General features: G+C 39.8%; 1 protein-coding gene across 2 annotated transcripts in view; it reads right to left on the bottom strand.

Annotated features, from left to right (window-relative positions):
* Nucleotides 1-12,905, bottom strand: part of SSH2 (slingshot protein phosphatase 2) — a 269,454-nt gene that overhangs the window by 138,777 nt on the left and 117,772 nt on the right. The window lies entirely within an intron of this gene.

The following is a 12,905-nucleotide window of genomic DNA, read 5'->3' as shown; positions in this document are numbered from 1 at the left end:
CTATCTTCTGAGAAATACAAAGTACTGCAAGAAATGAAATGTCATAAGAAGGGGTGAGTGTGGCATGAATACATAGTTTTTAAACTATAATAAAATACACATAACATAAAATTTGCCACCTTAACCATTTTTAAGTGTACAGTGGCATAAAGTACATTCACTCTGTTGTACAACTATCACCACCATCTGTCTCTAGAACTTCTTTCTCTTCTAAAACTGAAGCTTTGCTCCCATTAAATAATAATTCCCTATTCCCCTCTTCCTCTAGCCCCTGGCAACCATCATTCTATTTTCCATCTCTGAGAATTTGACCACTGTAAGTACTTCATAGAAGTGGAATCATACAATATGTGTCCTTTTGTGACTGGCTTATTTCACTTAGTATAATGTCCTCAAAGTTCATCCATATTGTAACATATGTCAGAATTTCCTTCCTTTTTAATGCTGAATAATATTCTACTGTGTGTGTGTGTGTGTGCCTACCACATTTTGTTTACTCATCTGTCAGTAGATACTTGAGTTACTTTTACCTTTTGGCTACTGGGAATAATGTTGTTATAAACATAGGTGTAGAAATTTCTCAAGACCCTGCTTTTAATGCTTTTGGGTATATATCCATAAGTGGAATTGCTGGTACATATGATGATTCTGTTCTTAATTTTGGGGGGATCTGCCATACTGTCCCATTTTCCATTTCCACCAGCAGAGCACAAGGATTTCAATTTCTTCACATCCTCACCAACACTTGCTATTTTCTTATTTTTGGGAAGCAACTATCCTAATGAGTGTGAGGTGGTATCTCTCTGTAGTTTTGATTTGCATTTCCCTAATGATTAGTGATGTTGAGCATCTTTTCAAGTGCTTATTGGCTGTTTGTATATCTTCTTTGGAGAAATGTCTAAGTTTTTTGCCCATTTTTTAATTGAGTTGTGTAATGCTTAATTTTATCTTTCAACTTGACTGGGCCACAGGTTACCCAGATATTTGGTTAAACATTATTTTGGGTATGTCTCTTGAAGGTGTTTCTGGTTGAGATTAACATTTAAATCAGATTACCACCCCCAGTGTGGGGGGCTTCACCATTCCTTTGAAGGCCTGAATAGAACAAAAGGTTGAGTAAGGAAGAATCTGTGCTCTCTGCCTGTCTTTGAGCTAGGACATTATTCTTCTCCTGATCAGACTCAAACTTGGACTGGAAGTTGTGCCATCAGCTCTCCTGGGTCTCTAACTTGCAGATCTTGGGATTTCTCAGTTTTCATAATAGTGCTGAGAAAGTGCTTATAATAAATCTATCTATGTATTTCCTATTAATTCTGCTTCTCTGGAAAACCCTGACTAATATAGATATGGTACTGAGAAGTGAGGTGCTGCTATAAAGAATACCTAAAAATGTGGAAGTGGCTTTGGAACTGAGTAATGGGTAGAAGCTAGAAGAGTTTAAAGGTGCATGCTAGAGAAAGCTGAGATTGTCATGAAGAGAGTGTTAAAGGCCTTTCTGGTGAGAGCTCAGAAAGAAACGAGGAGAGTTGGAGAGAAAGCCTTCCATCTTCTTAGAGAATACATAATAATCAGAAACAGAATGTTGGTATAAATATGGGGTGGTAAAGGCCATCTGATGACAGGTCTCAGATGAAAATGGGGAATGTGTTATTGGTCAGTGAAGAAAAGGCAATCCTTGTTAAGAAGTAGCAAAGAACTTGGCTACTTGGAAAGTAGAACTTGTGAGCTATTAAATTGGATATTTGGCTCAGGAGATTTCTAACCAAAATATTGAAGAAGCCTAGTTCCTCCTGACTGCTTAAAATAAAATATAGAGACGAGAGAAATGAATTGAAAAAGCAGTTGTTAAGCAAAAAGGAAACAGAAGTTAAAGATTTGGAAAATTCTCAGCTTGCCCTTATAGCAAAAAATGAGAAAGCATGTTTGGAAGAAAACACCAAGGGTATGGTGATCCACCATTGGGTAAGGAGATTAATGTGTATATATACCACTGACCTAATCAGTCATCTCAACAGAAGCCAGGAATAAAGACGGGATTTTATCAGCAAAACACTGCCAGCTGGGACTAAAGGAAACAAAGAAAATGAGACAGAATGAAGGAAGGCTGTGAACATGCATTATCCTCAAGAGAAGAAAGGCCCCAAAGGTAATTCAGAGATCATCAGGGCTGCTCCTCCCACCACAGGCCCAGGATGCAAGGTCCAGTGAGGTAAGGCTGCTTCTGTCTTGGTTTCGAAGGGTGGGACCACTGCCCAACACATTCTGCCATGTGTGTGGGCCCTTGCAGAATGACACACGGTGTCACTCCAAGGGAGCCGAGGCACTCAGGGATGCCCCACTGAGTCATGGGATGAAAGCACCACTCCAGTTGGTCCTGAAGGCAAGATGACTGTCTCTCCTGGGTCCAGAGGGCAGAGTATCAAACAAAAGAGGACTATTCTTGAGCCTTAAGAGCTAATGGAATTTGCCTGGTTAAGTTTTAGACTTAACTTGGGGCCTGTCTCCTCTTCTTTCTTTCCTATTTCTCCCTTTTGGAATGCGAATGTCTATTCTATGTCTGTCCTACTGTTGTATTTTGAAGCGCATAACTTACCTGGTTTCACAGGTTCACAGCTGGAGAGGAATTTTGCCTCAAGTCTCATCCATATCTGATTTGGATGACATGTAGATGAGACTTTGGACTTCAAACTTTAGAGTTGATGCTAGAAAGAGTTAAGTCTTTTGGGGCTGCTGGGGTGGAATTAATATATTTTGTATGTGAAAAGGGCATGAATCTGGGGGGTGGTAGGGGTGGAAAGCTGTGGATTGACTGTGTGCTGCCCCCAGTAAATATATTGAAGCCTTAACCCTCAACGTGATGGTATTTGGAGATTTGGAGATTGGGGGCCTTTGGGAGGTAATTAGAGTAAGATGATGACATGAAGACAGGGCCCCCATGGCAGGATTAGTGTCCATATAAGAAGAGGAAGAGGCCAGAGCACCCTCTCTCATGGCCACATGAGGACACAGCAAGAGGGCAGCTGTGAGCAAGCCAGGAAGAGGGCTTTCATCAGGAACCAAATCTCCTAGCACATTGATATAGGACTTCCCAGGCTCCAGAACTGTGAGAAATAAATGCCTGTTGTTTAAGCCAATCAGTCTATGATATTTCCTGATATAATCTTATGTTGACTGGGACAGGTTAGTTGTTGTTTTTTTTTTGTTGTTATTGTTCAGCTTTAAGAGTTCTTTATATATTCTGGATATTAACCCTTTACCAGCTATATAATTTGCAAATAATTTTCTCCTGTTCTGCGGGTTGCCTTTTCACTCTGGTGATTGTGTCCTTTGATGTGCAGAAGTTTTAAATTCTGATAAAATCTGATTTATTTATGCTTTTTCTGTTGTTGCCTGTGGACATTGGTTTTCAAAGGCACCATAATTTGGGTAATAATATCAAATGATTATTTTTATGACTTTCTTAATAAATGGCATTTAGTTAAAACAGGAGCTTATTAACGCAAATCTTTTTTCTTACTTGTAACTAGCATTAGTTTTAATGATATGCTGTTTACTATTCAATTCCTTACTACAAACCACAACTGAACCCACAAACTGTAAAGAGCTCAGGCAGGCTCAGTGAAAAGATGCTAACTCAAAACTGATTTATTCCGTGGTAGTGTTAGAGAATCTGTAGTGCCAGAACAATCTGCAGCAGCCAAACACACAAAAATGAACCTCTTATACACCATAGAGCTACAAGGGGCATTCAGTTAGCACTTAGAAGAGATTTCTTTGCTTTGAGTCAGACTAAAGAAATTAGATTTAGAAATAGCCTAGGAAACACACCGAATGTAAGAAATTACAACAGACAAGTAAATGCTGATATTTTTAAATAGGTACTACTAGGTTTTTCTTAATTTCTTATTTCTATAAATGATTCTTTCTTGTGAATAGAAGAAGCACACAAAAACCCTTTGCTAGTCATATTAAGTGATTTATTACCAAAACTTCAAAAACAGGGGTCTTTATGGTTCTTAATGGCTCAACAATTCAGCACTGTGAATAAGAGACAAGACTTGCATTGCCTCATCATTAATGTAAATTTTTTTGAACAATTATCCCAGTAGATGCCAAATCAATATGTAAAGCTTGAAATTAACCCAGAGATCTATAGATTTGGCCTACTAGAAAATCTTAGAATTTTCTGAGCCTTCAGCTAAAATTTCTTCCACGTCTCTCTTAGCTGTATGCAAAAGAATAACACCACATTGTCAGTTCTCTAGGAGACAGTGAGAAATTAAGCTTTAAGGCAAAATTTTTGTGATAACCGAGATAGGAAAAATTATTGCCAGTAACCTCAGTTATTGATGATAAGGAACTATTTTTATATTAAGCTGTACTTTACAACAGTGACATATACATCAACAATCACCTAATAGTTCATTATTAAGGAGGCATTCCCCTTTAGCCAGCTTCTACATGTGAACTTGCTTATATATCCTTTTCCTGTATCATCCCGAATGGCTCATGTGATTGAGTTAAGAGGATACAAGTTTGGTAACATTTAAATGACCCTTTAGAACTTACCAGGACTGTGTCTTAATGGGAGGAAGTTGATTTTTTAAAAAACCACTTAAAGGAGATAACAGAAATGTTATTATATACTTTCTAGATGTCTTTCGTAATTTTTTCTTTTAATGGCAGCAGGCAGCAGGCAGGCATTGGTACCCTTGTAATAACATGCCCACTGTTCCATGAGAGAGAGAGAAAAGTTTCATTTTATTTAAAAGAACAGAGAGGGGCGGAAGATGGTGGTGTGAGTAGAGCAGCGGAAATCTCCTCCCAAAACAACATATATCTATGAAAATATAACAAAGATAACCCTTCCTAGAATAAAGACAAGAGGACACAGGACAATATCCAGACCACATCCGCACCTGAGAGAACCCAGCGCCTCGCGAAGGGGGTAAGATACAAGCCCCGGCCCCGAGGGAGCCGAGCGCCCCTCCCCCCAGCTCCCGGCGGGAGAAGAGCAGGCAGAGCGGGAGGGAGACGGAGCCCAGGACTGCCGAACACCCAGCCCCAGCCATCCGGGCCAGAGTGCAGGGCGCTCAATAATAGGAAAACAGGGCAGCAAGAACAGTGAGCAGGCACTGGAGGCTGGGCCACAGAGGACATAAGAAAAGCGCGCGACCATTTTTTTTGCTTTATTGCTGTTTTGTTTTGGCGAGCGCTTTTTGGAAGTCTTAAAGGGATAGGGACCCCAATACTAGGGAAACAGGGCAGAAAGACCGGTGAGCAGAGGCCTGAGGCTGGCACCGGAGAATAAAGAAAAACGAATGACCACCTTTTTTTTTTAATTAAAAACTTTTTTTTTCTTTTTTTTTTTTTTTTTGGTGGGCGTTGTTTTCTTTTGGCGGGTGCTTTTTGGAAGTCTTAAAGGGGCAGGGCGGGTCACTTAATCCAGAGGTAGGGAATCCGGGATCTCTGGGCACCCTAACCCCTGGGCTGCAGGGAGCAGGGAGGCCCCTTACGGAGATAAATAGCCTCCCAGCAGCTCCTGCTCCAACGCGACTCCACCATTTTGGAGTAGCTGCCCGAGCTAGGCCACGCCCACAGCAACAGCGGAGATTAACTCCATAGCAGCCGGGCAGGAAGCAGAAACCCTGTCTGCGCGCAGCTGCGCAGCACAAGCCACTAGAGGTCGCTGTTCTCCCAGGAGAGGAGGGCCACAAACCAACAAGAAAGGAAGTCCTTCCAGCCGTCACTCATCCCAGTTCTGCAGACTATTCCTATCACCATGAAAAGGCAAAGCTACAGGCAGACAAAGATCACAGAGACAACACCAGAGAAGGAGACAGACCTAACCAGTCTCCCTGAAAAAGAATTCAAAACAAGAATCATAAACATGCTGACAGAGATGCAGAGAAATACGCAAGAGAAATGGGATGAAGTCCGGAAGGAGATCACAGATGCCAGAAAGGAGATCGCAGAAATGAAACAAACTCTGGAAGGGTTTATAAGCAGAATGGATAGGATGCAAGAGGCCATTGATGGAATTGAAACCAGAGAACAGGAACACATAGAAGCTGACATAGAGAGAGACAAAAGGATCTCCAGGAATGAAACAATATTAAGAGAACTGTGTGACCAATCCAAAAGGAACAATATCCGTATTATAGGGGTCCCAGAAGAAGAAGAGAGAAGAAAGAGATGGAAAGTATCTTAGAAGAAATAATTGCTGAAAACTTCCCCAAACTGGGGGAGGAAGTAATCGAACAGACCACGGAAATACACAGAACCCCCAACAGAAAGGATCCAAGAAGGGCAACACCAAGACACATAATAATTAAAATGGCAAAGATCAAGGACAAGGAAAGAGTGTTAAAGGCAGCTAGAGAGAAAAAGGTCACCAATAAGGGGAAACCCATCAGGCTAACATCAGATTTCTCAACAGAAACCCTACAGGCCAGAAGAGAATGGCATGATATATTTAATACAATGAAACAGAAGGGCCTTGAACCAAGGATACTGTATCCAGCACGACTATCATTCAAATATGACGGTGGGATTAAACAATTCCCAGACAAACAAAAGCTGAGGGAATTTGCTTTCCACAAACCACCTCTACAGAACATCTTACAGGGACTGCTCTAGATGGGAGCACTCCTAGAAAGAGCACAGCACAAAACACCCAACATATGAAGAATCGAGGAGGAGGAACAAGAAGGGAGAGAAGAAAAGAATCTCCAGACAGTGTATATAACAGCTCAATAAGCGAGCTAAGTTAGGCAGTAAGATACTAAAGAGGCTAAACTTGAACCTTTGGTAACCACGAATTTAAAGCCTGCAATGGCAATAAGTACATATCTTTCAATAGTCACCCTAAATGTTAATGGGCTGAACGCACCAATCAAAACACACAGAGTAACAGAATGGATAAAAAAGCAAGACCCATCTATATGCTGCTTACAAGAAACTCACCTCAAACCCAAAGACATGTACAGACTAAAAGTCAAGGGATGGAAAAACATATTTCAAGCAAACAACAGTGAGAAGAAAGCAGGGGTTGCAGTACTAATATCAGACAAAACAGACTTCAAAACAAAGAAACTAACAAGAGATAAAGAAGGACACTACATAATGATAAAGGGCTCAGTCCAACAAGAGGATATAACCATTCTAAATATATATGCACCCAACACAGGACCACCAGCATATGTGAAACAAATACTAACAGAACTAAAGGGGGATATAGACTGCAATGCATTCATTCTAGGAGACTTCAACACACCACTCACCCCAAAGGATAGATCCACTGGGCAGAAAATAAGTAAGGACACGGAAGCACTGAACAACACAGTAGAGCAGATGGACCTAATAGACATCTATAGAACTCTACATCCAAAAGCAACAGGATATACATTCTTCTCAAGTACACATGGAACCTTCTCCAGAATAGACCACATACTAGGCCACAAAAAGAGCCTCAGAAAATTCCAAAAGATTGAAATCCTACCAACCAACTTTTCAGACCACAAAGGTATAAAACTAGAAATAAACTGTACAAAGAAAGCAAAGAGGCTCACAAACACATGGAGGCTTAACAACACGCTCCTAAATAATCAATGGATCAATGACCAAATCAAAATGGAGATCCAGCAATATATGGAAACAAATGACAACAACAACACTAAGCCCCAACTTCTGTGGGACACAGCAAAAGCAGTCTTAAGAGGAAAGTATATAGCAATCCAAGCATATTTAAAAAAGGAAGAGCAATCCCAAATGAATGGTCTAATGTCACAATTATCGAAATTGGAAAAAGAAGAACAGATGAGGCCTAAGGTCAGCAGAAGGAGGGACATAATAAAGATCAGAGAAGAAATAAATAAAATTGAGAAGAATAAAACGATAGCAAAAATCAATGAAACCAAGAGCTGGTTCTTCGAGAAAATAAACAAAATAGATAAGCCTCTAGCCAGACTTATTAAGAAGAAAAGAGAGTCAACACAAATCAACAGTATCAGAAACGAGAAAGGAAAAATCACGACGGACCCCACGGAAATGCAAAGAATTATTGGAGAATACTATGAAAACCTATATGCTAACAAGCTGGGAAACCTAGGAGAAATGGACAACTTCCTAGAAAAATATAACCTTCCAAGATTGACCCAGGAAGAAACAGAAAATCTAAACAGACCAATTACCAGCAACGAAATTGAAGAGGTAATCAAAAAACTACCAAAGAACAAAACCCCCGGGCCAGATGGATTTACCTCGGAATTTTATCAGACATACAGGGAAGACATAATACCCATTCTCTTTAAAGTTTTCCAAAAAATAGAGGAGGAGGGGATACTCCCAAACTCATTCTATGAAGCTAACATCACCCTAATACCAAAACCAGGCAAAGACCCCACCAAAAAAGAAAACTACAGACCAATATCCCTGATGAACGTAGATGCAAAAATACTCAACAAAATATTAGCAAACCGAATTCAAAAATACATCAAAAGGATCATACACCATGACCAAGTGGGATTCATCCCAGGGATGCAAGGATGGTACAACATTCGAAAGTCCATCAACATCATCCACCACATCAACAAAAAGAAAGACAAAAACCACATGATCATCTCCATAGATGCTGAAAAAGCATTCGACAAAGTTCAACATCCATTCATGTTAAAAACTCTCAGCAAAATGGGAATAGAGGGCAAGTACCTCAACATAATAAAGGCCATCTATGATAAACCCACAGCCAACATTATACTGAACAGCGAGAAGCTGAAAGCATTTCCTCTGAGATCGGGAACTAGACAGGGATGCCCACTCTCTCCACTGTTATTTAACATAGTACTGGAGGTCCTAGCCACGGCAATCAGACAAAATAAAGAAATACAAGGAATCCAGATTGGTAAAGAAGAAGTTAAACTGTCACTGTTTGCAGATGACATGATACTGTACATAAAAAACCCTAAAGACTCCACCCCAAAACTACTAGAACTGATATCGGAATACAGCAAAGTTGCAGGATACAAAATCAACACACAGAAATCTGTGGCTTTCCTATATACTAACAATGAACCAACAGAGAGAGAAATCAGGAAAACAACTCCATTCACAATTGCATCAAAAAAAATAAAATACCTAGGAATAAACCTAACCAAAGAAGTGAAAGACTTATACTCTGAAAACTACAAGTCACTCTTAAGAGAAATTAAAGGGGACACTAACAGATGGAAACTCATCCCATGCTCGTGGCTAGGAAGAATTAATATCGTTAAAATGGCCATCCTGCCCAAAGCAATATACAGATTTGATGCACTCCCTATGAAACTACTAGCAACATTCTTCAATGAACTGGAACAAATAATTCAAAAATTCATATGGAAATACCAAATACCCCGAATAGCCAAAGCAATCCTGAGAAAGAAGAATAAAGTAGGGGGGATCTCACTCCCCAACTTCAAGCTCTACTATAAAGCCATAGTAATCAAGACAATTTGGTACTGGCACAAGAGCAGAGCCACAGACCAATGGAACAGACTAGAGAATCCAGACATTAACCCAGACATATATGGTCAATTAATATTTGATAAAGGAGCCATGGACATACAATGGCGAAATGACAGTCTCTTCAACAGGTGGTGCTGGCAAAACTGGACAGCTACATGTAGGAGAATGAAACTGGACCATTGTCTAACCCCATATACAAAAGTAAACTCAAAATGGATCAAAGACCTGAATGTAAGCCATGAAACCATTAAACTCTTGGAAGAAAACATAGGCAAAAACCTCTTAGACATAAACATGAGTGACCTCTTCTTGAATATATCTCCCCGGGCAAGGAAAACAACAGCAAAAATGAGTAAGTGGGACTATATTAAGCTGAAAAGCTTCTGTACAGCAAAAGACACCATCAATAGAACAAAAAGGAACCCTACAGTATGGGAGAATATCTTTGAAAATGACACATCCGATAAAGGCTTGACGTCCAGAATATATAAGGAGCTCACACGCCTCAACAAACAAAAAACAAATAACCCAATTAAAAAATGGGCAGAGGAACTGAACAGACAGTTCTCCAAAAAAGAAATACAGATGGCCAACAGACACATGAAAAGATGCTCCACATCGCTAATTATCAGAGAAATGCAAATTAAAACTACAATGAGGTATCACCTCACACCAGTAAGGATGGCTGCCATCCAAAAGACAAACAACAACAAATGTTGGCGAGGCTGTGGAGAAAGGGGAACCCTCCTACACTACAGGGCTTTCAACCATTGTGGAAAGCAGTATGGAGGTACATCAAAATGCTCAAAACAGACTTACCATTTGACCCAGGAATTCCACTCCTAGGAATTTACCCTAAGAACGCAGCAATCAAGTTTGAGAAAGACAGATGCACCCCTATGTTTATTGCAGCACTATTTACAATAGCCAAGAATTGGAAGCAACCTAAATGTCCATCAGTAGATGAATGGATAAAGAAGATGTGGTACATATACACAATGGAATACTACTCAGCCATAAGAAAAGGGCAAATCCAATCATTTGCAGCAACATGGATGGAGCTGGAGGGTATTATGCTCAGTGAAACAAGCCAAGCGGAGAAAGAGAAATACCAAATGATTTCACTTATCTGTGGAATATAAGAACAAAGGAAAAACTGAAGGAACAAAACAGCAGCAGAATCACAGAACTCAAGAATGGACTAACAGGTACCAAAGGGAAAGGGACTGGGGAGGATGGGTGGGTAGGGAGGGATAAGGGGGGGAGAAGTAGCGGGGTATTAAGATTAACATGCATGCGGGGGTAGGAGAAAAGGGAGGGCTGTACAACACAGAGAAGGCAAGTAGTGATTCTACAACATTTTGCTATGCTGATGGACAGTGACTGTAAAGGGGTTTATAGGGGAGACCTGGTATAGGGGAGAGCCTAGTAAACATAATATTCGTCATGTAAGTGTAGATTAGTGATAGCAAAAAAAAAAAAAAAAGGGCAGTTCCTGTGTGGTAACCTCCAACGAGTTCTACACAAGGGTATAAAGGGCATATAAAAGTGTAGGCAAAGGGTCTGTTTGTGTTTATACAGAGGATCAAAGCCTAATTGGGCTACCCCGAAAATGAACTAAGATACGATATGAAAAAGAACTTCCAACATCTGCACTCTCTGGAAGACTCATGCCAGAAAATGATCATCAAAAAACGCCAACAAAGATCCACGCACTGCTACAGCTGTAGAAGCACTCATCCCACCAGTTCCTGGACTTGCCATGGGAATGAGGAAGGAGATATCTAAGCTGGCCTGTGCATACAGTAAAACAACAAATTTGACTGGATCTATACTGTTGGAACTCAACCAAGAATTTGGAGAAGTGCAAATTGTAGCGCTCCAAAGTCTTACAACTACAGACTATTTACTGTTAAAAGAACATATGGGATGTGAACAGTCCCCAGGAATGGGTTGTTTTAATTTGTCTGATTTCTCTCAGACTGTTCAAGTTCAGTTGGACAATATCCACCATATCATAGATAAGTTTTCACAAATGCCTAAGGTGCCTAACTGGTTTTCTTGGTTTCACTGGAGATGGCTGGTAATTACAGATATGCTTTGGTTATGTAACTATACTCCTATTATGTTAATGTGTGTGCACAATTTAAGTAGTAGCTTAAAACCTATATATGCTGAAGTTACTCTACAAGAAGATATGTCAAAGAAATAATCAATCTTCCCATGTTTTCTTCCGCCTGCTACTTCTATAGCTTTTCTTCTTCCTTCCTAATTACAACCCTTGAATAGAATTTGTGCCTCGTATCAAATTTATCGAGTATCATAATTCTTCCAAGTGGTAAAGATACCTCAAGACAAATGCTGGGCATAGAAGCCACAGGGCATAAATATGCAAAGATGTAAAAAGCTAACCTTTTCAAACAATAAGGCTTCTCTCTCACTTACCAACTTCACATTTCCCTGTATGGCCCCGGAAGATGACTGGTTAGCCAGAGACGGGTAAGATTCCTCAAGGGAGGAACAACCTAAGACAGGCACAGTCGCAGGGGGGCCATCAGGTGAGAAATTGGGGATCAGCAGAGGTGAGGCTTAGAACCTCACCCCCCCTGTTCTGAGAGAAATCTTCTGCATACGTGGATGTTTTATTGCCCTGGTCTAGCTTGGATTAACACATAGTCTACAGGCACACACCTGATCATCTACATTTGCTCTCTTACAACACTAAACTATGTTTTCTACCTTGATCTTGTATCTACCTACCACTTCAGCATTTTATTAAAAATAATAATAATAAAGAGAGAAATGTGGTATCCACATATAAATCAAGTATAAAAACCAAATGAGTATTCATATTTGAACTGTTTATAGTTCATAATGCATGAGCAAAACCGAAAGTTTCTGTGATGACTGCCCTTGTACTGTTCACTATGTAACTTATTCATTATGTAAGAATTTGTTCTACATGTAAGAACTTGTTTGTTATGCCTCAGAAGATTGGAGACTGACGAAAATTAGGCTTGGGGTGGATTAATGATTGTGCATTGAGCATTGACTCCCCTATACAGAATTTTATTGTCGTTAACAACCATTTGATCAATAAATATGAGAGATGCCCTCACAAAAAAAAAAAAAAAAAAAGGACAGACTTCCAATGGTAAAATAAATAAGTAACCGGGATGTAATGTATAGCATAAGGAATATAGTCAAGATATTGTAACAGCTTGGTAGGGGGATAGCTGGAACCTAGAATTATGTATATAAATGTCTACCACTGTGTTGTACACTTGAAACTAATGTAATGTAATACTGTGCGTCAACTACCCTTCAATAAAAAATAATCATTTAAAAAAAAAAAAAAACTGAGTAAGTTACACAGTATATCCTTTGTATTTAGGAAGTGA

Source organism: Manis pentadactyla, chromosome 4, assembly GCF_030020395.1.
Source record: "Manis pentadactyla isolate mManPen7 chromosome 4, mManPen7.hap1, whole genome shotgun sequence".
Classification (NCBI taxonomy): Eukaryota; Metazoa; Chordata; class Mammalia; order Pholidota; family Manidae; genus Manis; species Manis pentadactyla.
This window is presented reverse-complemented; position numbering and strand designations above follow the sequence as displayed.